At 39.0% G+C, this 26,156-nt stretch overlaps 11 non-coding genes across 11 annotated transcripts; all 11 read right to left on the bottom strand.

Moving 5' to 3' along the window:
- Positions 1 to 3,944: 3,944 nt before the first annotated feature.
- TRNAE-CUC (transfer RNA glutamic acid (anticodon CUC)) lies at positions 3,945 to 4,016 on the bottom strand. Its single transcript has one exon. It is a non-coding gene; the product is annotated as a tRNA-Glu (tRNA).
- Positions 4,017 to 7,676: 3,660 nt separating this feature from the next.
- Positions 7,677 to 7,748, bottom strand: TRNAE-CUC (transfer RNA glutamic acid (anticodon CUC)). The gene has a single exon. It is a non-coding gene; the product is annotated as a tRNA-Glu (tRNA).
- Positions 7,749 to 9,534: 1,786 nt separating this feature from the next.
- TRNAE-CUC (transfer RNA glutamic acid (anticodon CUC)) lies at positions 9,535 to 9,606 on the bottom strand. The gene has a single exon. It is a non-coding gene; the product is annotated as a tRNA-Glu (tRNA).
- A 6,012-nt stretch (positions 9,607 to 15,618) lies between these two features.
- Positions 15,619 to 15,690, bottom strand: TRNAE-CUC (transfer RNA glutamic acid (anticodon CUC)). Its single transcript has one exon. It is a non-coding gene; the product is annotated as a tRNA-Glu (tRNA).
- A 1,800-nt stretch (positions 15,691 to 17,490) lies between these two features.
- Positions 17,491 to 17,562, bottom strand: TRNAE-CUC (transfer RNA glutamic acid (anticodon CUC)). Its single transcript has one exon. It is a non-coding gene; the product is annotated as a tRNA-Glu (tRNA).
- An 865-nt stretch (positions 17,563 to 18,427) lies between these two features.
- Positions 18,428 to 18,499, bottom strand: TRNAE-CUC (transfer RNA glutamic acid (anticodon CUC)). Its single transcript has one exon. It is a non-coding gene; the product is annotated as a tRNA-Glu (tRNA).
- A 1,781-nt stretch (positions 18,500 to 20,280) lies between these two features.
- TRNAE-CUC (transfer RNA glutamic acid (anticodon CUC)) lies at positions 20,281 to 20,352 on the bottom strand. The gene has a single exon. It is a non-coding gene; the product is annotated as a tRNA-Glu (tRNA).
- Positions 20,353 to 22,642: 2,290 nt separating this feature from the next.
- TRNAE-CUC (transfer RNA glutamic acid (anticodon CUC)) lies at positions 22,643 to 22,714 on the bottom strand. Its single transcript has one exon. It is a non-coding gene; the product is annotated as a tRNA-Glu (tRNA).
- An 872-nt stretch (positions 22,715 to 23,586) lies between these two features.
- TRNAE-CUC (transfer RNA glutamic acid (anticodon CUC)) lies at positions 23,587 to 23,658 on the bottom strand. The gene has a single exon. It is a non-coding gene; the product is annotated as a tRNA-Glu (tRNA).
- Positions 23,659 to 24,519: 861 nt separating this feature from the next.
- TRNAE-CUC (transfer RNA glutamic acid (anticodon CUC)) lies at positions 24,520 to 24,591 on the bottom strand. Its single transcript has one exon. It is a non-coding gene; the product is annotated as a tRNA-Glu (tRNA).
- An 858-nt stretch (positions 24,592 to 25,449) lies between these two features.
- Positions 25,450 to 25,521, bottom strand: TRNAE-CUC (transfer RNA glutamic acid (anticodon CUC)). The gene has a single exon. It is a non-coding gene; the product is annotated as a tRNA-Glu (tRNA).
- Between the last annotated feature and the right edge of the window lie 635 nt (positions 25,522 to 26,156).

The following is a 26,156-nucleotide window of genomic DNA, read 5'->3' as shown; positions in this document are numbered from 1 at the left end:
AAGTTTTTTCCTCAGACGGTATGTAGTTTACTCATTATCTTTGGCAGGAGAGCCTAGAAACTTTACCATTCAGTTCCAATATTCTATGGATAAGTAAGGAAATTTTAGGTCAAATGACAGGCCACAATGGCCAAACAATTGCGTCGGCCTTTGAATGTCGAAACAAGCACAGAGAAATTTGCATTCCCATACCGGGAGTCGAACCCGGGCCGCCTGGGTGAGAACCAGGAATCCTAACCGTTAGACCATATGGGAAATGTTGTGCTGTGTAGTCGATGATGTGGAAAAAAAGAACTTTATTTCTTTGAGTAAGCAACTTCTGCACGTTTGCAACAGAAGCTTTCCTTGTTAGCACAATAGGTGGCGCGTCAATCTCAAACTCTTAAGGTCATGATTGTGATTCTCACACGTGGCACTTTTCTTTGGAGATTTTGTCTCCATCTTGTCTAGAGAGCCACATTTGTTTCCACTGAGTACCAAAAATCAACAATAATATATTGAGGGGTTTGAGTCTCTTGACACCAAGTATTTGGAAGTCGAAGGTAAGAATGATTTCCGATATGAGCTCAAATGGCTTTTTGTGCAACAGAATGGAATGAATGGCTAAAAGCTCTTGTTGTCAGCATTTTTCGCTGCAAAGAGCAATTTTAATCTAAACAAACTTTGTCTGCAAGGTATGTGTCGACCTTTGAATGCAGGAACTATTGCAGAAAAAAGTGGCACTCCCCTATCGGGAATTGAACCAGTAAACTAAGAAAACTGCTTGCTAATTAATATGGGATATTCCACAGAGTTGCAGAAAACATATAGGGTTTAAAAAAAAAAAAAAAAAAAAAAAAAGAGTGTTGCCTTCACGAAAAAGCTGTTTTTCATTTTAGTAGTTGAATCCTGCCTCATTTGAGCTGGAGTTAACAGGTCAATTCAATATACTGAAGATTGTAAGTTTTTTCCTCAGACGGTATGTAGTTTACTCATTATCTTTGGCAGGAGAGCCTAGAAACTTTACCATTCAGTTCCAATATTCTATGGATAAGTAAAGAAATTTTAGGTCAAACGACAGGCCACAATGGCCAACCAATTGCGTCGGCCTTTGAATGTCGAAACAAGCACAGAGAAATTTGCATTCCCATACCGGGAGTCGAACCCGGGCCGCCTGGATGAGAACCAGGAATCCTAACCGCTAGACCGTATGGGAAATGTTGTGCTGTGTAGTCGATGATGTGGAAAAAAAGAACTTTATTTCTTTGAGTAAGCAACTTCTGCACGTTTGCAACAGAAGCTTTCCTTGTTAGCACAATAGGTGGCGCGTCAATCTCAAACTCTTAAGGTCATGATTGTGATTCTCACACGTGGCACTTTTCTTTGGAGATTTTGTCTCCATCTTGTCTAGAGAGCCACATTTGTTTCCACTGAGTACCAAAAATCAACAATAATATATTGAGGGGTTTGAGTCTCTTGACACCAAGTATTTGGAAGTCGAAGGTAAGAATGATTTCCGATATGAGCTCAAATGGCTTTTTGTGCAACAGAATGGAATGAATGGCTAAAAGCTCTTGTTGTCAGCATTTTTCGCTGCAAAGAGCAATTTTAATCTAAACTAACTTTGTCTGCAAGGTATGTGTCGAATTTGAATGCAGGAACAATTGCAGAAAAAAGTGGCACTCCCCTATCAGGAATTGAACCAGTAAACTAAGAAAACTGCTTGCTAATTAATATGGGATATTCCACAGAGTTGCAGAAAACATATAGGGTTTAAAAAAAAAAAAAAAAAAAAAAAAAGAGTGTTGCCTTCACTAAAAAGCTGTTTTTCATTTTAGTAGTTGAATCCTGCCTCATTTGAGCTGGAGTTAACAGGTCAATTCAATATACTGAAGATTGTAAGTTTTTTCCTCAGACGGTATGTAGTTTACTCATTATCTTTGGCAGGAGAGCCTAGAAACTTTACCATTCAGTTCCAATATTCTATGGATAAGTAAGGAAATTTTAGGTCAAATGACAGGCCACAATGGCCAAACAATTGCGTCGGCCTTTGAATGTCGAAACAAGCACAGAGAAATTTGCATTCCCATACCGGGAGTCGAACCCGGGCCGCCTGGGTGAGAACCAGGAATCCTAACCGTTAGACCATATGGGAAATGTTGTGCTGTGTAGTCGATGATGTGGAAAAAAAGAACTTTATTTCTTTGAGTAAGCAACTTCTGCACGTTTGCAACAGAAGCTTTCCTTGTTAGCACAATAGGTGGCGCGTCAATCTCAAACTCTTAAGGTCATGATTGTGATTCTCACACGTGGCACTTTTCTTTGGAGATTTTGTCTCCATCTTGTCTAGAGAGCCACATTTGTTTCCACTGAGTACCAAAAATCAACAATAATATATTGAGGGGTTTGAGTCTCTTGACACCAAGTATTTGGAAGTCGAAGGTAAGAATGATTTCCGATATGAGCTCAAATGGCTTTTTGTGCAACAGAATGGAATGAATGGCTAAAAGCTCTTGTTGTCAGCATTTTTCGCTGCAAAGAGCAATTTTAATCTAAACAAACTTTGTCTGCAAGGTATGTGTCGACCTTTGAATGCAGGAACTATTGCAGAAAAAAGTGGCACTCCCCTATCGGGAATTGAACCAGTAAACTAAGAAAACTGCTTGCTAATTAATATGGGATATTCCACAGAGTTGCAGAAAACATATAGGGTTTAAAAAAAAAAAAAAAAAAAAAAAAAGAGTGTTGCCTTCACGAAAAAGCTGTTTTTCATTTTAGTAGTTGAATCCTGCCTCATTTGAGCTGGAGTTAACAGGTCAATTCAATATACTGAAGATTGTAAGTTTTTTCCTCAGACGGTATGTAGTTTACTCATTATCTTTGGCAGGAGAGCCTAGAAACTTTACCATTCAGTTCCAATATTCTATGGATAAGTAAAGAAATTTTAGGTCAAACGACAGGCCACAATGGCCAACCAATTGCGTCGGCCTTTGAATGTCGAAACAAGCACAGAGAAATTTGCATTCCCATACCGGGAGTCGAACCCGGGCCGCCTGGATGAGAACCAGGAATCCTAACCGCTAGACCGTATGGGAAATGTTGTGCTGTGTAGTCGATGATGTGGAAAAAAAGAACTTTATTTCTTTGAGTAAGCAACTTCTGCACGTTTGCAACAGAAGCTTTCCTTGTTAGCACAATAGGTGGCGCGTCAATCTCAAACTCTTAAGGTCATGATTGTGATTCTCACACGTGGCACTTTTCTTTGGAGATTTTGTCTCCATCTTGTCTAGAGAGCCACATTTGTTTCCACTGAGTACCAAAAATCAACAATAATATATTGAGGGGTTTGAGTCTCTTGACACCAAGTATTTGGAAGTCGAAGGTAAGAATGATTTCCGATATGAGCTCAAATGGCTTTTTGTGCAACAGAATGGAATGAATGGCTAAAAGCTCTTGTTGTCAGCATTTTTCGCTGCAAAGAGCAATTTTAATCTAAACTAACTTTGTCTGCAAGGTATGTGTCGACCTTTGAATGCAGGAACTATTGCAGAAAAAAGTGGCACTCCCCTATCAGGAATTGAACCAGTAAACTAAGAAAACTGCTTGCTAATTAATATGGGATATTCCACAGAGTTGCAGAAAACATATAGGGTTTTAAAAAAAAAAAAAAAAAAAAAAAAAAGAGCGTTGCCTTCACTAAAAAGCTGTTTTTCATTTTAGTAGTTGAATCCTGCCTCATTTGAGCTGGAGTTAACAGGTCAATTCAATATACTGAAGATTGTAAGTTTTTTCCTCAGACGGTATGTAGTTTACTCATTATCTTTGGCAGGAGAGCCTAGAAACTTTACCATTCAGTTCCAATATTCTATGGATAAGTAAGGAAATTTTAGGTCAAATGACAGGCCACAATGGCCAAACAATTGCGTCGGCCTTTGAATGTCGAAACAAGCACAGAAAAATTTGCATTCCCATACCGGGAGTCGAACCCGGGCCGCCTGGGTGAGAACCAGGAATCCTAACCGCTAGACCATATGGGAAATGTTGTGCTGTGTAGTGGATGATGTGGAAAAAAAGAACTTTATTTCTTTGAGTAAGCAACTTCTGCACGTTTGCAACAGAAGCTTTCCTTGTTAGCACAATAGGTGGCACGTCAATCTCATACTCTTAAGGTCATGATTGTGATTCTCACACGTGGCACTTTTCTTTGGAGATTTTGTCTCCATCTTGTCTAGAGAGCCACATTTGTTTCCACTGAGTACCAAAAATCAACAATAATATATTGAGGGGTTTGAGTCTCTTGACACCAAGTATTTGGAAGTCGAAGGTAAGAATGATTTCCGATATGAGCTCAAATGGCTTTTTGTGCAACAGAATGGAATGAATGGCTAAAAGCTCTTGTTGTCAGCATTTTTCGCTGCAAAGAGCAATTTTAATCTAAACTAACTTTGTCTGCAAGGTATGTGTCGAATTTGAATGCAGGAACAATTGCAGAAAAAAGTGGCACTCCCCTATCAGGAATTGAACCAGTAAACTAAGAAAACTGCTTGCTAATTAATATGGGATATTCCACAGAGTTGCAGAAAACATATAGGGTTTAAAAAAAAAAAAAAAAAAAAAAAGAGTGTTGCCTTCACGAAAAAGCTGTTTTTCATTTTAGTAGTTGAATCCTGCCTCATTTGAGCTGGAGTTAACAGGTCAATTCAATATACTGAAGATTGTAAGTTTTTTCCTCAGACGGTATGTAGTTTACTCATTATCTTTGGCAGGAGAGCCTAGAAACTTTACCATTCAGTTCCAATATCTATGGATAAGTAAAGAAATTTTAGGTCAAACGACAGGCCACAATGGCCAACCAATTGCGTCGGCCTTTGAATGTCGAAACAAGCACAGAGAAATATGCATTCCCATACCAGGAGTCGAACCCGGGCCGCCTGGGTGAGAACCAGGAATCCTAACCGCTAGACCATATGGGAAATGTTGTGCTGTGTAGTCGATGATGTGGAAAAAAAGAACTTTATTTCTTTGAGTAAGCAACTTCTGCACGTTTGCAACAGAAGCTTTCCTTGTTAGCACAATAGGTGGCGCGTCAATCTCAAACTCTTAAGGTCATGATTGTGATTCTCACACGTGGCACTTTTCTTTGGAGATTTTGTCTCCATCTTGTCTAGAGAGCCACATTTGTTTCCACTGAGTACCAAAAATCAACAATAATATATTGAGGGGTTTGAGTCTCTTGACACCAAGTATTTGGAAGTCGAAGGTAAGAATGATTTCCGATATGAGCTCAAATGGCTTTTTGTGCAACAGAATGGAATGAATGGCTAAAAGCTCTTGTTGTCAGCATTTTTCGCTGCAAAGAGCAATTTTAATCTAAACTAACTTTGTCTGCAAGGTATGTGTCGACCTTTGAATGCAGGAACTATTGCAGAAAAAAGTGGCACTCCCCTATCAGAAATTGAACCAGTAAACTAAGAAAACTGCTTGCTAATTAATATGGGATATTCCACAGAGTTGCAGAAAACATATAGGGTTTTAAAAAAAAAAAAAAAAAAGAGTGTTGCCTTCACTAAAAAGCTGTTTTTCATTTTAGTAGTTGAATCCTGCCTCATTTGAGCTGGAGTTAACAGGTCAATTCAATATACTGAAGATTGTAAGTTTTTTCCTCAGACGGTATGTAGTTTACTCATTATCTTTGGCAGGAGAGCCTAGAAACTTTACCATTCAGTTCCAATATTCTATGGATAAGTAAGGAAATTTTAGGTCAAATGACAGGCCACAATGGCCAACCAATTGCGTCGGCCTTTGAATGTCGAAACAAGCACAGAAAAATTTGCATTCCCATACCAGGAGTCGAACCCGGGCCGCCTGGGTGAGAACCAGGAATCCTAACCGCTAGACCATATGGGAAATGTTGTGCTGTGTAGTCGATGATGTGGAAAAAAAGAACTTTATTTCTTTGAGTAAGCAACTTCTGCACGTTTGCAACAGAAGCTTTCCTTGTTAGCACAATAGGTGGCGCGTCAATCTCAAACTCTTAAGGTCATGATTGTGATTCTCACACGTGGCACTTTTCTTTGGAGATTTTGTCTCCATCTTGTCTAGAGAGCCACATTTGTTTCCACTGAGTACCAAAAATCAACAATAATATATTGAGGGGTTTGAGTCTCTTGACACCAAGTATTTGGAAGTCGAAGGTAAGAATGATTTCCGATATGAGCTCAAATGGCTTTTTGTGCAACAGAATGGAATGAATGGCTAAAAGCTCTTGTTGTCAGCATTTTTCGCTGCAAAGAGCAATTTTAATCTAAACTAACTTTGTCTGCAAGGTATGTGTCGAATTTGAATGCAGGAACAATTGCAGAAAAAAGTGGCACTCCCCTATCAGGAATTGAACCAGTAAACTAAGAAAACTGCTTGCTAATTAATATGGGATATTCCACAGAGTTGCAGAAAACATATAGGGTTTAAAAAAAAAAAGAGTGTTGCCTTCACTAAAAAGCTGTTTTTCATTTTAGTAGTTGAATCCTGCCTCATTTGAGCTGGAGTTAACAGGTCAATTCAATATACTGAAGATTGTAAGTTTTTTCCTTAGACGGTATGTAGTTTACTCATTATCTTTGGCAGGAGAGCCTAGAAACTTTACCATTCAGTTCCAATATTCTATGGATAAGTAAGGAAATTTTAGGTCAAATGACAGGCCACAATGGCCAACCAATTGCGTCGGCCTTTGAATGTCGAAACAAGCACAGAAAAATTTGCATTCCCATACCAGGAGTCGAACCCGGGCCGCCTGGGTGAGAACCAGGAATCCTAACCGCTAGACCATATGGGAAATGTTGTGCTGTGTAGTCGATGATGTGGAAAAAAAGAACTTTATTTCTTTGAGTAAGCAACTTCTGCACGTTTGCAACAGAAGCTTTCCTTGTTAGCACAATAGGTGGCGCGTCAATCTCAAACTCTTAAGGTCATGATTGTGATTCTCACACGTGGCACTTTTCTTTGGAGATTTTGTCTCCATCTTGTCTAGAGAGCCACATTTGTTTCCACTGAGTACCAAAAATCAACAATAATATATTGAGGGGTTTGAGTCTCTTGACACCAAGTATTTGGAAGTCGAAGGTAAGAATGATTTCCGATATGAGCTCAAATGGCTTTTTGTGCAAAAGAATGGAATGAATGGCTAAAAGCTCTTGTGGTCAGCATTTTTTGCTGCAAAGAGCAATTTTAATCTAAACTAACTTTGTCTGCAAGGTATGTGTCGACCTTTGAATGCAGGAACTATTGCAGAAAAAAGTGGCACTCCCCTATCGGGAATTGAACCAGTAAACTAAGAAAACTGCTTGCTAATTAATATGGGATATTCCACAGAGTTGCAGAAAACATATAGGGTTTTAAAAAAAAAAAAAAAAAAAAAGAGTGTTGCCTTCACTAAAAAGCTGTTTTTCATTTTAGTAGTTGAATCCTGCCTCATTTGAGCTGGAGTTAACAGGTCAATTCAATATACTGAAGATTGTAAGTTTTTTCCTCAGACGGTATGTAGTTTACTCATTATCTTTGGCAGGAGAGCCTAGAAACTTTACCATTCAGTTCCAATATTCTATGGATAAGTAAGGAAATTTTAGGTCAAATGACAGGCCACAATGGCCAAACAATTGCGTCGGCCTTTGAATGTCGAAACAAGCACAGAAAAATTTGCATTCCCATACCGGGAGTCGAACCCGGGCCGCCTGGGTGAGAACCAGGAATCCTAACCGCTAGACCATATGGGAAATGTTGTGCTGTGTAGTCGATGATGTGGAAAAAAAGAACTTTATTTCTTTGAGTAAGCAACTTCTGCACGTTTGCAACAGAAGCTTTCCTTGTTAGCACAATAGGTGGCGCGTCAATCTCAAACTCTTAAGGTCATGATTGTGATTCTCACACGTGGCACTTTTCTTTGGAGATTTTGTCTCCATCTTGTCTAGAGAGCCACATTTGTTTCCACTGAGTACCAAAAATCAACAATAATATATTGAGGGGTTTGAGTCTCTTGACACCAAGTATTTGGAAGTCGAAGGTAAGAATGATTTCCGATATGAGCTCAAATGGCTTTTTGTGCAACAGAATGGAATGAATGGCTAAAAGCTCTTGTTGTCAGCATTTTTCGCTGCAAAGAGCAATTTTAACCTAAACTAACTTTGTCTGCAAGGTATGTGTCGACCTTTGAATGCAGGAACTATTGCAGAAAAAAGTGGCACTCCCCTATCGGGAATTGAACCAGTAAACTAAGAAAACTGCTTGCTAATTAATATGGGATATTCCACAGAGTTGCAGAAAACATATAGGGTTTTAAAAAAAAAAAAAAAAAAGAGTGTTGCCTTCACTAAAAAGCTGTTTTTCATTTTAGTAGTTGAATCCTGCCTCATTTGAGCTGGAGTTAACAGGTCAATTCAATATACTGAAGATTGTAAGTTTTTTCCTCAGACGGTATGTAGTTTACTCATTATCTTTGGCAGGAGAGCCTAGAAACTTTACCATTCAGTTCCAATATTCTATGGATAAGTAAGGAAATTTTAGGTCAAATGACAGGCCACAATGGCCAAACAATTGCGTCGGCCTTTGAATGTCGAAACAAGCACAGAAAAATTTGCATTCCCATACCGGGAGTCGAACCCGGGCCGCCTGGGTGAGAACAAGGAATCCTAACCGCTAGACCATATGGGAAATGTTGTGCTGTGTAGTCGATGATGTGGAAAAAAAGAACTTTATTTCTTTGAGTAAGCAACTTCTGCACGTTTGCAACAGAAGCTTTCCTTGTTAGCACAATAGGTGGCGCGTCAATCTCATACTCTTAAGGTCATGATTGTGATTCTCACACGTGGCACTTTTCTTTGGAGATTTTGTCTCCATCTTGTCTAGAGAGCCACATTTGTTTCCACTGAGTACCAAAAATCAACAATAATATATTGAGGGGTTTGAGTCTCTTGACACCAAGTATTTGGAAGTCGAAGGTAAGAATGATTTCCGATATGAGCTCAAATGGCTTTTTGTGCAACAGAATGGAATGAATGGCTAAAAGCTCTTGTTGTCAGCATTTTTCGCTGCAAAGAGCAATTTTAATCTAAACTAACTTTGTCTGCAAGGTATGTGTCGAATTTGAATGCAGGAACAATTGCAGAAAAAAGTGGCACTCCCCTATCAGGAATTGAACCAGTAAACTAAGAAAACTGCTTGCTAATTAATATGGGATATTCCACAGAGTTGCAGAAAACATATAGGGTTTAAAAAAAAAAGAGTGTTGCCTTCACGAAAAAGCTGTTTTTCATTTTAGTAGTTGAATCCTGCCTCATTTGAGCTGGAGTTAACAGGTCAATTCAATATACTGAAGATTGTAAGTTTTTTCCTCAGACGGTATGTAGTTTACTCATTATCTTTGGCAGGAGAGCCTAGAAACTTTACCATTCAGTTCCAATATTCTATGGATAAGTAAAGAAATTTTAGGTCAAACGACAGGCCACAATGGCCAACCAATTGCGTCGGCCTTTGAATGTCAAAACAAGCACAGAGAAATTTGCATTCCCATACCGGGAGTCGAACCCGGGCCGCCTGGGTGAGAACCAGGAATCCTAACCGCTAGACCATATGGGAAATGTTGTGCTGTGTAGTCGATGATGTGGAAAAAAAGAACTTTATTTCTTTGAGTAAGCAACTTCTGCACGTTTGCAACAGAAGCTTTCCTTGTTAGCACAATAGGTGGCGTGTCAATCTCAAACTCTTAAGGTCATGATTGTGATTCTCACACGTGGCACTTTTCTTTGGAGATTTTGTCTCCATCTTGTCTAGAGAGCCACATTTGTTTCCACTGAGTACCAAAAATCAACAATAATATATTGAGGGGTTTGAGTCTCTTGACACCAAGTATTTGGAAGTCGAAGGTAAGAATGATTTCCGATATGAGCTCAAATGGCTTTTTGTGCAACAGAATGGAATGAATGGCTAAAAGCTCTTGTTGTCAGCATTTTTCGCTGCAAGGAGCAATTTTAATCTAAACTAACTTTGTCTGCAAGGTATGTGTCGACCTTTGAATGCAGGAACTATTGCAGAAAAAAGTGGCACTCCCCTATCGGGAATTGAACCAGTAAACTAAGAAAACTGCTTGCTAATTAATATGGGATATTCCACAGAGTTGCAGAAAACATATAGGGTTTTAAAAAAAAAAAAAAAAAAGAGTGTTGCCTTCACTAAAAAGCTGTTTTTCATTTTAGTAGTTGAATCCTGCCTCATTTGAGCTGGAGTTAACAGGTCAATTCAATATACTGAAGATTGTAAGTTTTTTCCTCAGACGGTATGTAGTTTACTCATTATCTTTGGCAGGAGAGCCTAGAAACTTTACCATTCAGTTCCAATATTCTATGGATAAGTAAGGAAATTTTAGGTCAAATGACAGGCCACAATGGCCAAACAATTGCGTCGGCCTTTGAATGTCGAAACAAGCACAGAAAAATTTGCATTCCCATACCGGGAGTCGAACCCGGGCCGCCTGGGTGAGAACAAGGAATCCTAACCGCTAGACCATATGGGAAATGTTGTGCTGTGTAGTCGATGATGTGGAAAAAAAGAACTTTATTTCTTTGAGTAAGCAACTTCTGCACGTTTGCAACAGAAGCTTTCCTTGTTAGCACAATAGGTGGCGCGTCAATCTCATACTCTTAAGGTCATGATTGTGATTCTCACACGTGGCACTTTTCTTTGGAGATTTTGTCTCCATCTTGTCTAGAGAGCCACATTTGTTTCCACTGAGTACCAAAAATCAACAATAATATATTGAGGGGTTTGAGTCTCTTGACACCAAGTATTTGGAAGTCGAAGGTAAGAATGATTTCCGATATGAGCTCAAATGGCTTTTTGTGCAACAGAATGGAATGAATGGCTAAAAGCTCTTGTTGTCAGCATTTTTCGCTGCAAAGAGCAATTTTAATCTAAACTAACTTTGTCTGCAAGGTATGTGTCGAATTTGAATGCAGGAACAATTGCAGAAAAAAGTGGCACTCCCCTATCAGGAATTGAACCAGTAAACTAAGAAAACTGCTTGCTAATTAATATGGGATATTCCACAGAGTTGCAGAAAACATATAGGGTTTAAAAAAAAAAAGAGTGTTGCCTTCACGAAAAAGCTGTTTTTCATTTTAGTAGTTGAATCCTGCCTCATTTGAGCTGGAGTTAACAGGTCAATTCAATATACTGAAGATTGTAAGTTTTTTCCTCAGACGGTATGTAGTTTACTCATTATCTTTGGCAGGAGAGCCTAGAAACTTTACCATTCAGTTCCAATATTCTATGGATAAGTAAAGAAATTTTAGGTCAAACGACAGGCCACAATGGCCAACCAATTGCGTCGGCCTTTGAATGTCAAAACAAGCACAGAGAAATTTGCATTCCCATACCGGGAGTCGAACCCGGGACGCCTGGGTGAGAACCAGGAATCCTAACCGCTAGACCATATGGGAAATGTTGTGCTGTGTAGTCGATGATGTGGAAAAAAAGAACTTTATTTCTTTGAGTAAGCAACTTCTGCACGTTTGCAACAGAAGCTTTCCTTGTTAGCACAATAGGTGGCGTGTCAATCTCAAACTCTTAAGGTCATGATTGTGATTCTCACACGTGGCACTTTTCTTTGGAGATTTTGTCTCCATCTTGTCTAGAGAGCCACATTTGTTTCCACTGAGTACCAAAAATCAACAATAATATATTGAGGGGTTTGAGTCTCTTGACACCAAGTATTTGGAAGTCGAAGGTAAGAATGATTTCCGATATGAGCTCAAATGGCTTTTTGTGCAACAGAATGGAATGAATGGCTAAAAGCTCTTGTTGTCAGCATTTTTCGCTGCAAGGAGCAATTTTAATCTAAACTAACTTTGTCTGCAAGGTATGTGTCGACCTTTGAATGCAGGAACTATTGCAGAAAAAAGTGGCACTCCCCTATCGGGAATTGAACCAGTAAACTAAGAAAACTGCTTGCTAATTAATATGGGATATTCCACAGAGTTGCAGAAAACATATAGGGTTTAAAAAAAAAAAAAAAAAAAAAAAAGAGTGTTGCCTTCACGAAAAAGCTGTTTTTCATTTTAGTAGTTGAATCCTGCCTTATTTGAGCTGGAGTTAACAGGTCAATTCAATATACTGAAGATTGTAAGTTTTTTCCTTAGACGGTATGTAGTTTACTCATTATCTTTGGCAGGAGAGCCTAGAAACTTTACCATTCAGTTCCAATATTCTATGGATAAGTAAGGAAATTTTAGGTCAAATGACAGGCCACAATGGCCAACCAATTGCGTCGGCCTTTGAATGTCGAAACAAGCACAGAAAAATTTGCATTCCCATACCAGGAGTCGAACCCGGGCCGCCTGGGTGAGAACCAGGAATCCTAACCGCTAGACCATATGGGAAATGTTGTGCTGTGTAGTCGATGATGTGGAAAAAAAGAACTTTATTTCTTTGAGTAAGCAACTTCTGCACGTTTGCAACAGAAGCTTTCCTTGTTAGCACAATAGGTGGCGCGTCAATCTCAAACTCTTAAGGTCATGATTGTGATTCTCACACGTGGCACTTTTCTTTGGAGATTTTGTCTCCATCTTGTCTAGAGAGCCACATTTGTTTCCACTGAGTACCAAAAATCAACAATAATATATTGAGGGGTTTGAGTCTCTTGACACCAAGTATTTGGAAGTCGAAGGTAAGAATGATTTCCGATATGAGCTCAAATGGCTTTTTGTGCAACAGAATGGAATGAATGGCTAAAAGCTCTTGTTGTCAGCATTTTTCGCTGCAAAGAGCAATTTTAATCTAAACTAACTTTGTCTGCAAGGTATGTGTCGAATTTGAATGCAGGAACAATTGCAGAAAAAAGTGGCACTCCCCTATCAGGAATTGAACCAGTAAACTAAGAAAACTGCTTGCTAATTAATATGGGATATTCCACAGAGTTGCAGAAAACATATAGGGTTTAAAAAAAAAAAGAGTGTTGCCTTCACTAAAAAGCTGTTTTTCATTTTAGTAGTTGAATCCTGCCTCATTTGAGCTGGAGTTAACAGGTCAATTCAATATACTGAAGATTGTAAGTTTTTTCCTTAGACGGTATGTAGTTTACTCATTATCTTTGGCAGGAGAGCCTAGAAACTTTACCATTCAGTTCCAATATTCTATGGATAAGTAAGGAAATTTTAGGTCAAATGACAGGCCACAATGGCCAACCAATTGCGTCGGCCTTTGAATGTCGAAACAAGCACAGAAAAATTTGCATTCCCATACCGGGAGTCGAACCCGGGCTGCCTGGGTGAGAACCAGGAATCCTAACCGCTAGACCATATGGGAAATGTTGTGCTGTGTAGTCGATGATGTGGAAAAAAAGAACTTTATTTCTTTGAGTAAGCAACTTCTGCACGTTTGCAACAGAAGCTTTCCTTGTTAGCACAATAGGTGGCGCGTCAATCTCAAACTCTTAAGGTCATGATTGTGATTCTCACACGTGGCACTTTTCTTTGGAGATTTTGTCTCCATCTTGTCTAGAGAGCCACATTTGTTTCCACTGAGTACCAAAAATCAACAATAATATATTGAGGGGTTTGAGTCTCTTGACACCAAGTATTTGGAAGTCGAAGGTAAGAATGATTTCCGATATGAGCTCAAATGGCTTTTTGTGCAAAAGAATGGAATGAATGGCTAAAAGCTCTTGTGGTCAGCATTTTTTGCTGCAAAGAGCAATTTTAATCTAAACTAACTTTGTCTGCAAGGTATGTGTCGACCTTTGAATGCAGGAACTATTGCAGAAAAAAGTGGCACTCCCCTATCGGGAATTGAACCAGTAAACTAAGAAAACTGCTTGCTAATTAATATGGGATATTCCACAGAGTTGCAGAAAACATATAGGGTTTAAAAAAAAAAAAAAAAAAAAAAAAAGAGTGTTGCCTTCACGAAAAAGCTGTTTTTCATTTTAGTAGTTGAATCCTGCCTCATTTGAGCTGGAGTTCATAGCATCATAGTATCATAGTTTTTAAGGTTGAAGGGAGACTCTAAGTCCATCTAGTTCAACCTGTAGGCTAACATGTTGATCCAGAGGAAGGCAAAAAATCCCCAATGTGGCAAACAAGTTCCAATGGGGAAAAAATTTCCTTCCTGACTCCACATCCGGCAATCAGACTAGTTCCCTGGATCAATACCCTGTCATAAAATCTAATATACATAACTGGTAATATTACATTTTTCAAGAAAGGCGTCCAGGCTCTGCTTAAATGTTAGTAGTGAATCACTCATTACAACATCATGTGGCAGAGAGTTCCATAGTCTCACTGCTCGTACAGTAAAGAATCCTCGTCTGTGATTATGATTAAACCTTCTTTCCTCAAGACGTAGTGGATGCCCCCGTGTTCCAGTCGCAGGCCTTGGTGTAAAAAGATCTTTGGAAAGGTCTCTGTACTGTCCCCTCATATATTTATACATTGTGATTAGATCCCCCCTAAGCCTTCGTTTTTCCAAACTAAATAACCCCAAGTTTAATAACCTGTCTTGGTATTGCAGCCCACCCATTCCTCTAATAATCTTGGTGGCTCTTCTCTGCACCCTCTCCAGTTCAGCTATGTCCTTCTTATATATCGGTGACCAGAATTGTACACAGTATTCTAAGTGTGGTCGCACTAGTGACTTGTACAGAGGTAGAACTATATTTTTTTCATGAACACTTATACCTCTTTTAATACATCCCATTATTTTATTAGCCCTGGCAGCAGCTGCCTGACACTGTCCACTAAAGTGAAGTTTACCATCCACCAATACACCCAAGTCTTTTTCTGTGTCTGTTTTACCCAGTGTTCTACGATTAAGTACATAATCATAAATGTTATTTCCTCTACCCAAGTGCATGACCTTACATTTATCTACATTAAACTTCAATTGCCACTTCTCAGCCCAATCCTCCAATTTACATAAATCTCCCTGTAATATAAAATTATCCTCCTCTGTATTGATTACCCTGCAGAGTTTAGTATCATCTGCAAATATTGAAATTCTACTCCGCATGCCCCCAACAAGGTCATTTATAAATATGTTGAAAAGAAGTGGGCCCAATACTGACCCCTGTGGTACCCCACTATGAACTGAGACCCAGTCCGAGTACGTACCATTAATAACCACCCTTTGTTTCCTATCACTTAGCCAGTTTTTAACCCAGTTACACATATTTTCCCCTATCCCCATTATTCTCATTTTATGTACCAACCTTTTGTGTGGCACCGTATCAAAAGCTTTTGAAAAGTCCATATACACAACATCCACTGCATTTCCCTGGTCCAGACTTGAACTTACCTCTTCATAGAAGCTGATCAAATTAGTTTGACAGGATCGATCCCTCATAAACCCATGTTGATACTCTGTCATAAGGTTATTTTTCTTGTTAACAGGTCAATTCAATATACTGAAGATTGTAAGTTTTTTCCTCAGACGGTATGTAGTTTACTCATTATCTTTGGCAGGAGAGCCTAGAAACTTTACCATTCAGTTCCAATATTCTATGGATAAGTAAAGAAATTTTAGGTCAAACGACAGGCCACAATGGCCAACCAATTGCGTCGGCCTTTGAATGTCGAAACAAGCACAGAGAAATTTGCATTCCCATACCGGGAGTCGAACCCGGGCCGCCTGGGTGAGAACCAGGAATCCTAACCGCTAGACCATATGGGAAATGTTGTGCTGTGTAGTCGATGATGTGGAAAAAAAGAACTTTATTTCTTTGAGTAAGCAACTTCTGCACGTTTGCAACAGAAGCTTTCCTTGTTAGCACAATAGGTGGCGCGTCAATCTCAAACTCTTAAGGTCATGATTGTGATTCTCACACGTGGCACTTTTCTTTGGAGATTTTGTCTCCATCTTGTCTAGAGAGCCACATTTGTTTCCACTGAGTACCAAAAATCAACAATAATATATTGAGGGGTTTGAGTCTCTTGACACCAAGTATTTGGAAGTCGAAGGTAAGAATGATTTCCGATATGAGCTCAAATGGCTTTTTGTGCAACAGAATGGAATGAATGGCTAAAAGCTCTTGTTGTCAGCATTTTTCGCTGCAAAGAGCAATTTTAATCTAAACTAACTTTGTCTGCAAGGTATGTGTCGACCTTTGAATGCAGGAACTATTGCAGAAAAAAGTGGCACTCCCCTATCAGGAATTGAACCAGTAAACTAAGAAAACTGCTTGCTAATTAATATGGGATATTCCACAGAGTTGCAGAAAACATATAGGGTTTTAAAAAAAAAAAAAAAAAAAGAGTGTTGCCTTCACTAAAAAGCTGTTTTTCATTTTAGTAGTTGAATCCTGCCTCATTTGAGCTGGAGTTAACAGGTCAATTCAATATACTGAAGATTGTAAGTTTTTTTCCTCAGACGGTATGTAGTTTACTCATTATCTTTGGCAGGAGAGCCTAGAAACTTTACCATTCAGTTCCAATATTCTATGGATAAGTAAGGAAATTTTAGGTCAAATGACAGGCCACAATGGCCAAACAATTGCGTCGGCCTTTGAATGTCGAAACAAGCACAGAAAAATTTGCATTCCCATACCGGGAGTCAAACCCGGGCCGCCTGGGTGAGAACCAGGAATCCTAACCACTAGACCATATGGGAAATGTTGTGCTGTGTAGTCGATGATGTGGAAAAAAAGAACTTTATTTCTTTGAGTAAGCAACTTCTGCACGTTTGCAACAGAAGCTTTCCTTGTTAGCACAATAGGTGGCGCGTCAATCTCAAACTCTTAAGGTCATGATTGTGATTCTCACACGTGGCACTTTTCTTTGGAGATTTTGTCTCCATCTTGTCTAGAGAGCCACATTTGTTTCCACTGAGTACCAAAAATCAACAATAATATATTGAGGGGTTTGAGTCTCTTGACACCAAGTATTTGGAAGTCGAAGGTAAGAATGATTTCCGATATGAGCTCAAATGGCTTTTTGTGCAAAAGAATGGAATGAATGGCTAAAAGCTCTTGTGGTCAGCATTTTTTGCTGCAAAGAGCAATTTTAATCTAAACTAACTTTGTCTGCAAGGTATGTGTCGACCTTTGAATGCAGGAACTATTGCAGAAAAAAGTGGCACTCCCCTATCGGGAATTAAACCAGTAAACTAAGAAAACTGCTTGCTAATTAATATGGGATATTCCACAGAGTTGCAGAAAACATATAGGGTTTAAAAAAAAAAAAAAAAAAAAAAAAAAAAAAAGAGTGTTGCCTTCACTAAAAAGCTGTTTTTCATTTTAGTAGTTGAATCCTGCCTCATTTGAGCTGGAGTTAACAATATACTGAAGATTGTAAGTTTTTTCCTTAGACGGTATGTAGTTTACTCATTATCTTTGGCAGGAGAGCCTAGAAACTTTACCATTCAGTTCCAATATTCTATGGATAAGTAAGGAAATTTTAGGTCAAATGACAGGCCACAATGGCCAACCAATTGCGTCGGCCTTTAAATGTCGAAACAAGCACAGAAAAAATTGCATTCCCATACCGGGAGTCGAACCCGGGCCGCCTGGGTGAGAACCAGGAATCCTAACCGCTAGACCATATGGGAAATGTTGTGCTGTGTAGTCGATGATGTGGAAAAAAAGAACTTTATTTCTTTGAGTAAGCAACTTCTGCACGTTTGCAACAGAAGCTTTCCTTGTTAGCACAATAGGTGGCGCGTCAATCTCAAACTCTTAAGGTCATGATTTTGATTCTCACACGTGGCACTTTTCTTTGGAGATTTTGTCTCCATCTTGTCTAGAGAGCCACATTTGTTTCCACTGAGTACCAAAAATCAACAATAATATATTGAGGGGTTTGAGTCTCTTGACACCAAGTATTTGGAAGTCGAAGGTAAGAATGATTTCCGATATGAGCTCAAATGGCTTTTTGTGCAACAGAATGGAATGAATGGCTAAAAGCTCTTGTTGTCAGCATTTTTCGCTGCAAAGAGCAATTTTAATCTAAACTAACTTTGTCTGCAAGGTATGTGTCGACCTTTGAATGCAGGAACTATTGCAGAAAAAAGTGGCACTCCCCTATCAGGAATTGAACCAGTAAACTAAGAAAACTGCTTGCTAATTAATATGGGATATTCCATAGAGTTGCAGAAAACATATAGGGTTTAAAAAAAAAAAAAAAAAAAAAAGAGTGTTGCCTTCACGAAAAAGCTGTTTTTCATTTTAGTAGTTGAATCCTGCCTCATTTGAGCTGGAGTTAACAGGTCAATTCAATATACTGAAGATTGTAAGTTTTTTCCTCAGACGGTATGTAGTTTACTCATTATCTTTGGCAGGAGAGCCTAGAAACTTTACCATTCAGTTCCAATATTCTATGGATAAGTAAAGAAATTTTAGGTCAAACGACAGGCCACAATGGCCAACCAATTGCGTCGGCCTTTGAATGTCAAAACAAGCACAGAGAAATTTGCATTCCCATACCGGGAGTCGAACCCGGGCCGCCTGGGTGAGAACCAGGAATCCTAACCGCTAGACCATATGGGAAATGTTGTGCTGTGTAGTCGATGATGTGGAAAAAAAGAACTTTATTTCTTTGAGTAAGCAACTTCTGCACGTTTGCAACAGAAGCTTTCCTTGTTAGCACAATAGGTGGCGTGTCAATCTCAAACTCTTAAGGTCATGATTGTGATTCTCACACGTGGCACTTTTCTTTGGAGATTTTGTCTCCATCTTGTCTAGAGAGCCACATTTGTTTCCACTGAGTACCAAAAATCAACAATAATATATTGAGGGGTTTGAGTCTCTTGACACCAAGTATTTGGAAGTCGAAGGTAAGAATGATTTCCGATATGAGCTCAAATGGCTTTTTGTGCAACAGAATGGAATGAATGGCTAAAAGCTCTTGTTGTCAGCATTTTTCGCTGCAAGGAGCAATTTTAATCTAAACTAACTTTGTCTGCAAGGTATGTGTCGACCTTTGAATGCAGGAACTATTGCAGAAAAAAGTGGCACTCCCCTATCGGGAATTGAACCAGTAAACTAAGAAAACTGCTTGCTAATTAATATGGGATATTCCACAGAGTTGCAGAAAACATATAGGGTTTAAAAAAAAAAAAAGAATGTTGCCTTCACGAAAAAGCTGTTTTTCATTTTAGTAGTTGAATCCTGCCTCATTTGAGCTGGAGTTAACAGGTCAATTCAATATACTGAAGATTGTAAGTTTTTTCCTTAGACGGTATGTAGTTTACTCATTATCTTTGGCAGGAGAGCCTAGAAACTTTACCATTCAGTTCCAATATTCTATGGATAAGTAAGGAAATTTTAGGTCAAATGACAGGCCACAATGGCCAACCAATTGCGTCGGCCTTTGAATGTCGAAACAAGCACAGAAAAATTTGCATTCCCATACCAGGAGTCGAACCCGGGCCGCCTGGGTGAGAACCAGGAATCCTAACCGCTAGACCATATGGGAAATGTTGTGCTGTGTAGTCGATGATGTGGAAAAAAAGAACTTTATTTCTTTGAGTAAGCAACTTCTGCACGTTTGCAACAGAAGCTTTCCTTGTTAGCACAATAGGTGGCGCGTCAATCTCAAACTCTTAAGGTCATGATTGTGATTCTCACACGTGGCACTTTTCTTTGGAGATTTTGTCTCCATCTTGTCTAGAGAGCCACATTTGTTTCCACTGAGTACCAAAAATCAACAATAATATATTGAGGGGTTTGAGTCTCTTGACACCAAGTATTTGGAAGTCGAAGGTAAGAATGATTTCCGATATGAGCTCAAATGGCTTTTTGTGCAACAGAATGGAATGAATGGCTAAAAGCTCTTGTTGTCAGCATTTTTCGCTGCAAAGAGCAATTTTAATCTAAACTAACTTTGTCTGCAAGGTATGTGTCGAATTTGAATGCAGGAACAATTGCAGAAAAAAGTGGCACTCCCCTATCAGGAATTGAACCAGTAAACTAAGAAAACTGCTTGCTAATTAATATGGGATATTCCACAGAGTTGCAGAAAACATATAGGGTTTAAAAAAAAAAAGAGTGTTGCCTTCACTAAAAAGCTGTTTTTCATTTTAGTAGTTGAATCCTGCCTCATTTGAGCTGGAGTTAACAGGTCAATTCAATATACTGAAGATTGTAAGTTTTTTCCTTAGACGGTATGTAGTTTACTCATTATCTTTGGCAGGAGAGCCTAGAAACTTTACCATTCAGTTCCAATATTCTATGGATAAGTAAGGAAATTTTAGGTCAAATGACAGGCCACAATGGCCAACCAATTGCGTCGGCCTTTGAATGTCGAAACAAGCACAGAAAAATTTGCATTCCCATACCGGGAGTCGAACCCGGGCCGCCTGGGTGAGAACCAGGAATCCTAACCGCTAGACCATATGGGAAATGTTGTGCTGTGTAGTCGATGATGTGGAAAAAAAGAACTTTATTTCTTTGAGTAAGCAACTTCTGCACGTTTGCAACAGAAGCTTTCCTTGTTAGCACAATAGGTGGCGCGTCAATCTCAAACTCTTAAGGTCATGATTGTGATTCTCACACGTGGCACTTTTCTTTGGAGATTTTGTCTCCATCTTGTCTAGAGAGCCACATTTGTTTCCACTGAGTACCAAAAATCAACAATAATATATTGAGGGGTTTGAGTCTCTTGACACCAAGTATTTGGAAGTCGAAGGTAAGAATGATTTCCGATATGAGCTCAAATGGCTTTTTGTGCAAAAGAATGGAATGAATGGCTAAAAGCTCTTGTGGTCAGCATTTTTTGCTGCAAAGAGCAATTTTAATCTAAACTAACTTTGTCTGCAAGGTATGTGTCGACCTTTGAATGCAGGAACTATTGCAGAAAAAAGTGGCACTCCCCTATCGGGAATTGAACCAGTAAACTAAGAAAACTGCTTGCTAATTAATATGGGATATTCCACAGAGTTGCAGAAAACATATAGGGTTTAAAAAAAAAAAAAAAAAAAAAAAAAGAGTGTTGCCTTCACGAAAAAGCTGTTTTTCATTTTAGTAGTTGAATCCTGCCTCATTTGAGCTGGAGTTTATAGCATCATAGTATCATAGTTTTTAAGGTTGAAGGGAGACTCTAAGTCCATCTAGTTCAACCTGTAGGCTAACATGTTGATCCAGAGGAAGGCAAAAAAAACCCCAATGTGGCAAACAAGTTCCAATGGGGAAAAAATTTCCTTCCTGACTCCACATCCGGCAATCAGACTAGTTCCCTGGATCAATACCCTGTCATAAAATCTAATATACATAACTGGTAATATTACATTTTTCAAGAAAGGCGTCCAGGCTCTGCTTAAATGTTAGTAGTGAATCACTCATTACAACATCATGTGGCAGAGAGTTCCATAGTCTCACTGCTCGTACAGTAAAGAATCCTCGTCTGTGATTATGATTAAACCTTCTTTCCTCAAGACGTAGTGGATGCCCCCGTGTTCCAGTCGCAGGCCTTGGTGTAAAAAGATCTTTGGAAAGGTCTCTGTACTGTCCCCTCATATATTTATACATTGTGATTAGATCCCCCCTAAGCCTTCGTTTTTCCAAACTAAATAACCCCAAGTTTAATAACCTGTCTTGGTATTGCAGCCCACCCATTCCTCTAATAATCTTGGTGGCTCTTCTCTGCACCCTCTCCAGTTCAGCTATGTCCTTCTTATATATCGGTGACCAGAATTGTACACAGTATTCTAAGTGTGGTCGCACTAGTGACTTGTACAGAGGTAGAACTATATTTTTTTCATGAACACTTATACCTCTTTTAATACATCCCATTATTTTATTAGCCCTGGCAGCAGCTGCCTGACACTGTCCACTAAAGTGAAGTTTACCATCCACCAATACACCCAAGTCTTTTTCTGTGTCTGTTTTACCCAGTGTTCTACGATTAAGTACATAATCATAAATGTTATTTCCTCTACCCAAGTGCATGACCTTACATTTATCTACATTAAACTTCAATTGCCACTTCTCAGCCCAATCCTCCAATTTACATAAATCTCCCTGTAATATAAAATTATCCTCCTCTGTATTGATTACCCTGCAGAGTTTAGTATCATCTGCAAATATTGAAATTCTACTCCGCATGCCCCCAACAAGGTCATTTATAAATATGTTGAAAAGAAGTGGGCCCAATACTGACCCCTGTGGTACCCCACTATGAACTGAGACCCAGTCCGAGTACGTACCATTAATAACCACCCTTTGTTTCCTATCACTTAGCCAGTTTTTAACCCAGTTACACATATTTTCCCCTATCCCCATTATTCTCATTTTATGTACCAACCTTTTGTGTGGCACCGTATCAAAAGCTTTTGAAAAGTCCATATACACAACATCCACTGCATTTCCCTGGTCCAGACTTGAACTTACCTCTTCATAGAAGCTGATCAAATTAGTTTGACAGGATCGATCCCTCATAAACCCATGTTGATACTCTGTCATAAGGTTATTTTTCTTGTTAACAGGTCAATTCAATATACTGAAGATTGTAAGTTTTTTCCTCAGACGGTATGTAGTTTACTCATTATCTTTGGCAGGAGAGCCTAGAAACTTTACCATTCAGTTCCAATATTCTATGGATAAGTAAAGAAATTTTAGGTCAAACGACAGGCCACAATGGCCAACCAATTGCGTCGGCCTTTGAATGTCGAAACAAGCACAGAGAAATTTGCATTCCCATACCGGGAGTCGAACCCGGGCCGCCTGGGTGAGAACCAGGAATCCTAACCGCTAGACCATATGGGAAATGTTGTGCTGTGTAGTCGATGATGTGGAAAAAAAGAACTTTATTTCTTTGAGTAAGCAACTTCTGCACGTTTGCAACAGAAGCTTTCCTTGTTAGCACAATAGGTGGCGCGTCAATCTCAAACTCTTAAGGTCATGATTGTGATTCTCACACGTGGCACTTTTCTTTGGAGATTTTGTCTCCATCTTGTCTAGAGAGCCACATTTGTTTCCACTGAGTACCAAAAATCAACAATAATATATTGAGGGGTTTGAGTCTCTTGACACCAAGTATTTGGAAGTCGAAGGTAAGAATGATTTCCGATATGAGCTCAAATGGCTTTTTGTGCAACAGAATGGAATGAATGGCTAAAAGCTCTTGTTGTCAGCATTTTTCGCTGCAAAGAGCAATTTTAATCTAAACTAACTTTGTCTGCAAGGTATGTGTCGACCTTTGAATGCAGGAACTATTGCAGAAAAAAGTGGCACTCCCCTATCAGGAATTGAACCAGTAAACTAAGAAAACTGCTTGCTAATTAATATGGGATATTCCACAGAGTTGCAGAAAACATATAGGGTTTTAAAAAAAAAAAAAAAAAAAAAAAAAAAGAGTGTTGCCTTCACTAAAAAGCTGTTTTTCATTTTAGTAGTTGAATCCTGCCTCATTTGAGCTGGAGTTAACAGGTCAATTCAATATACTGAAGATTGTAAGTTTTTTTCCTCAGACGGTATGTAGTTTACTCATTATCTTTGGCAGGAGAGCCTAGAAACTTTACCATTCAGTTCCAATATTCTATGGATAAGTAAGGAAATTTTAGGTCAAATGACAGGCCACAATGGCCAAACAATTGCGTCGGCCTTTGAATGTCGAAACAAGCACAGAAAAATTTGCATTCCCATACCGGGAGTCGAACCCGGGCCGCCTGGGTGAGAACCAGGAATCCTAACCACTAGACCATATGGGAAATGTTGTGCTGTGTAGTCGATGATGTGGAAAAAAAGAACTTTATTTCTTTGAGTAAGCAACTTCTGCACGTTTGCAACAGAAGCTTTCCTTGTTAGCACAATAGGTGGCGCGTCAATCTCAAACTCTTAAGGTCATGATTGTGATTCTCACACGTGGCACTTTTCTTTGGAGATTTTGTCTCCATCTTGTCTAGAGAGCCACATTTGTTTCCACTGAGTACCAAAAATCAACAATAATATATTGAGGGGTTTGAGTCTCTTGACACCAAGTATTTGGAAGTCGAAGGTAAGAATGATTTCCGATATGAGCTCAAATGGCTTTTTGTGCAAAAGAATGGAATGAATGGCTAAAAGCTCTTGTGGTCAGCATTTTTTGCTGCAAAGAGCAATTTTAATCTAAACTAACTTTGTCTGCAAGGTATGTGTCGACCTTTGAATGCAGGAACTATTGCAGAAAAAAGTGGCACTCCCCTATCGGGAATTAAACCAGTAAACTAAGAAAACTGCTTGCTAATTAATATGGGATATTCCACAGAGTTGCAGAAAACATATAGGGTTTAAAAAAAAAAAAAAAAAAAAAAAAAAAAGAGTGTTGCCTTCACTAAAAAGCTGTTTTTCATTTTAGTAGTTGAATCCTGCCTCATTTGAGCTGGAGTTAACAATATACTGAAGATTGTAAGTTTTTTCCTTAGACGGTATGTAGTTTACTCATTATCTTTGGCAGGAGAGCCTAGAAACTTTACCATTCAGTTCCAATATTCTATGGATAAGTAAGGAAATTTTAGGTCAAATGACAGGCCACAATGGCCAACCAATTGCGTCGGCCTTTAAATGTCGAAACAAGCACAGAAAAAATTGCATTCCCATACCGGGAGTCGAACCCGGGCCGCCTGGGTGAGAACCAGGAATCCTAACCGCTAGACCATATGGGAAATGTTGTGCTGTGTAGTCGATGATGTGGAAAAAAAGAACTTTATTTCTTTGAGTAAGCAACTTCTGCACGTTTGCAACAGAAGCTTTCCTTGTTAGCACAATAGGTGGCGCGTCAATCTCAAACTCTTAAGGTCATGATTTTGATTCTCACACGTGGCACTTTTCTTTGGAGATTTTGTCTCCATCTTGTCTAGAGAGCCACATTTGTTTCCACTGAGTACCAAAAATCAACAATAATATATTGAGGGGTTTGAGTCTCTTGACACCAAGTATTTGGAAGTCGAAGGTAAGAATGATTTCCGATATGAGCTCAAATGGCTTTTTGTGCAACAGAATGGAATGAATGGCTAAAAGCTCTTGTTGTCAGCATTTTTCGCTGCAAAGAGCAATTTTAATCTAAACTAACTTTGTCTGCAAGGTATGTGTCGACCTTTGAATGCAGGAACTATTGCAGAAAAAAGTGGCACTCCCCTATCAGGAATTGAACCAGTAAACTAAGAAAACTGCTTGCTAATTAATATGGGATATTCCACAGAGTTGCAGAAAACATATAGGGTTTAAAAAAAAAAAAAAAGAGTGTTGCCTTCACTAAAAAGCTGTTTTTCATTTTAGTAGTTGAATCCTGCCTCATTTGAGCTGGAGTTAACAGGTCAATTCAATATACTGAAGATTGTAAGTTTTTTCCTTAGACGGTATGTAGTTTACTCATTATCTTTGGCAGGAGAGCCTAGAAACTTTACCATTCAGTTCCAATATTCTATGGATAAGTAAGGAAATTTTAGGTCAAATGACAGGCCACAATGGCCAACCAATTGCGTCGGCCTTTGAATGTCGAAACAAGCACAGAAAAATTTGCATTCCCATACCGGGAGTCGAACCCGGGCCGCCTGGGTGAGAACCAGGAATCCTAACCGCTAGACCATATGGGAAATGTTGTGCTGTGTAGTCGATGATGTGGAAAAAAAGAACTTTATTTCTTTGAGTAAGCAACTTCTGCACGTTTGCAACAGAAGCTTTCCTTGTTAGCACAATAGGTGGCGCGTCAATCTCAAACTCTTAAGGTCATGATTGTGATTCTCACACGTGGCACTTTTCTTTGGAGATTTTGTCTCCATCTTGTCTAGAGAGCCACATTTGTTTCCACTGAGTACCAAAAATCAACAATAATATATTGAGGGGTTTGAGTCTCTTGACACCAAGTATTTGGAAGTCGAAGGTAAGAATGATTTCCGATATGAGCTCAAATGGCTTTTTGTGCAACAGAATGGAATGAATGGCTAAAAGCTCTTGTTGTCAGCATTTTTCGCTGCAAAGAGCAATTTTAATCTAAACTAACTTTGTCTGCAAGGTATGTGTCGACCTTTGAATGCAGGAACTATTGCAGAAAAAAGTGGCACTCCCCTATCAGGAATTGAACCAGTAAACTAAGAAAACTGCTTGCTAATTAATATGGGATATTCCACAGAGTTGCAGAAAACATATAGGGTTTTAAAAAAAAAAAAAAAAAAAAAAAAAAAGAGTGTTGCCTTCACTAAAAAGCTGTTTTTCATTTTAGTAGTTGAAT

This window comes from Anomaloglossus baeobatrachus, chromosome 4 (genome assembly GCF_048569485.1).
Source record: "Anomaloglossus baeobatrachus isolate aAnoBae1 chromosome 4, aAnoBae1.hap1, whole genome shotgun sequence".
In the NCBI taxonomy this organism is placed as follows: Eukaryota; Metazoa; Chordata; class Amphibia; order Anura; family Aromobatidae; genus Anomaloglossus; species Anomaloglossus baeobatrachus.
Note: the sequence above shows the minus strand (reverse complement) of the source record. Positions and strands in the feature narration are given on the sequence as shown.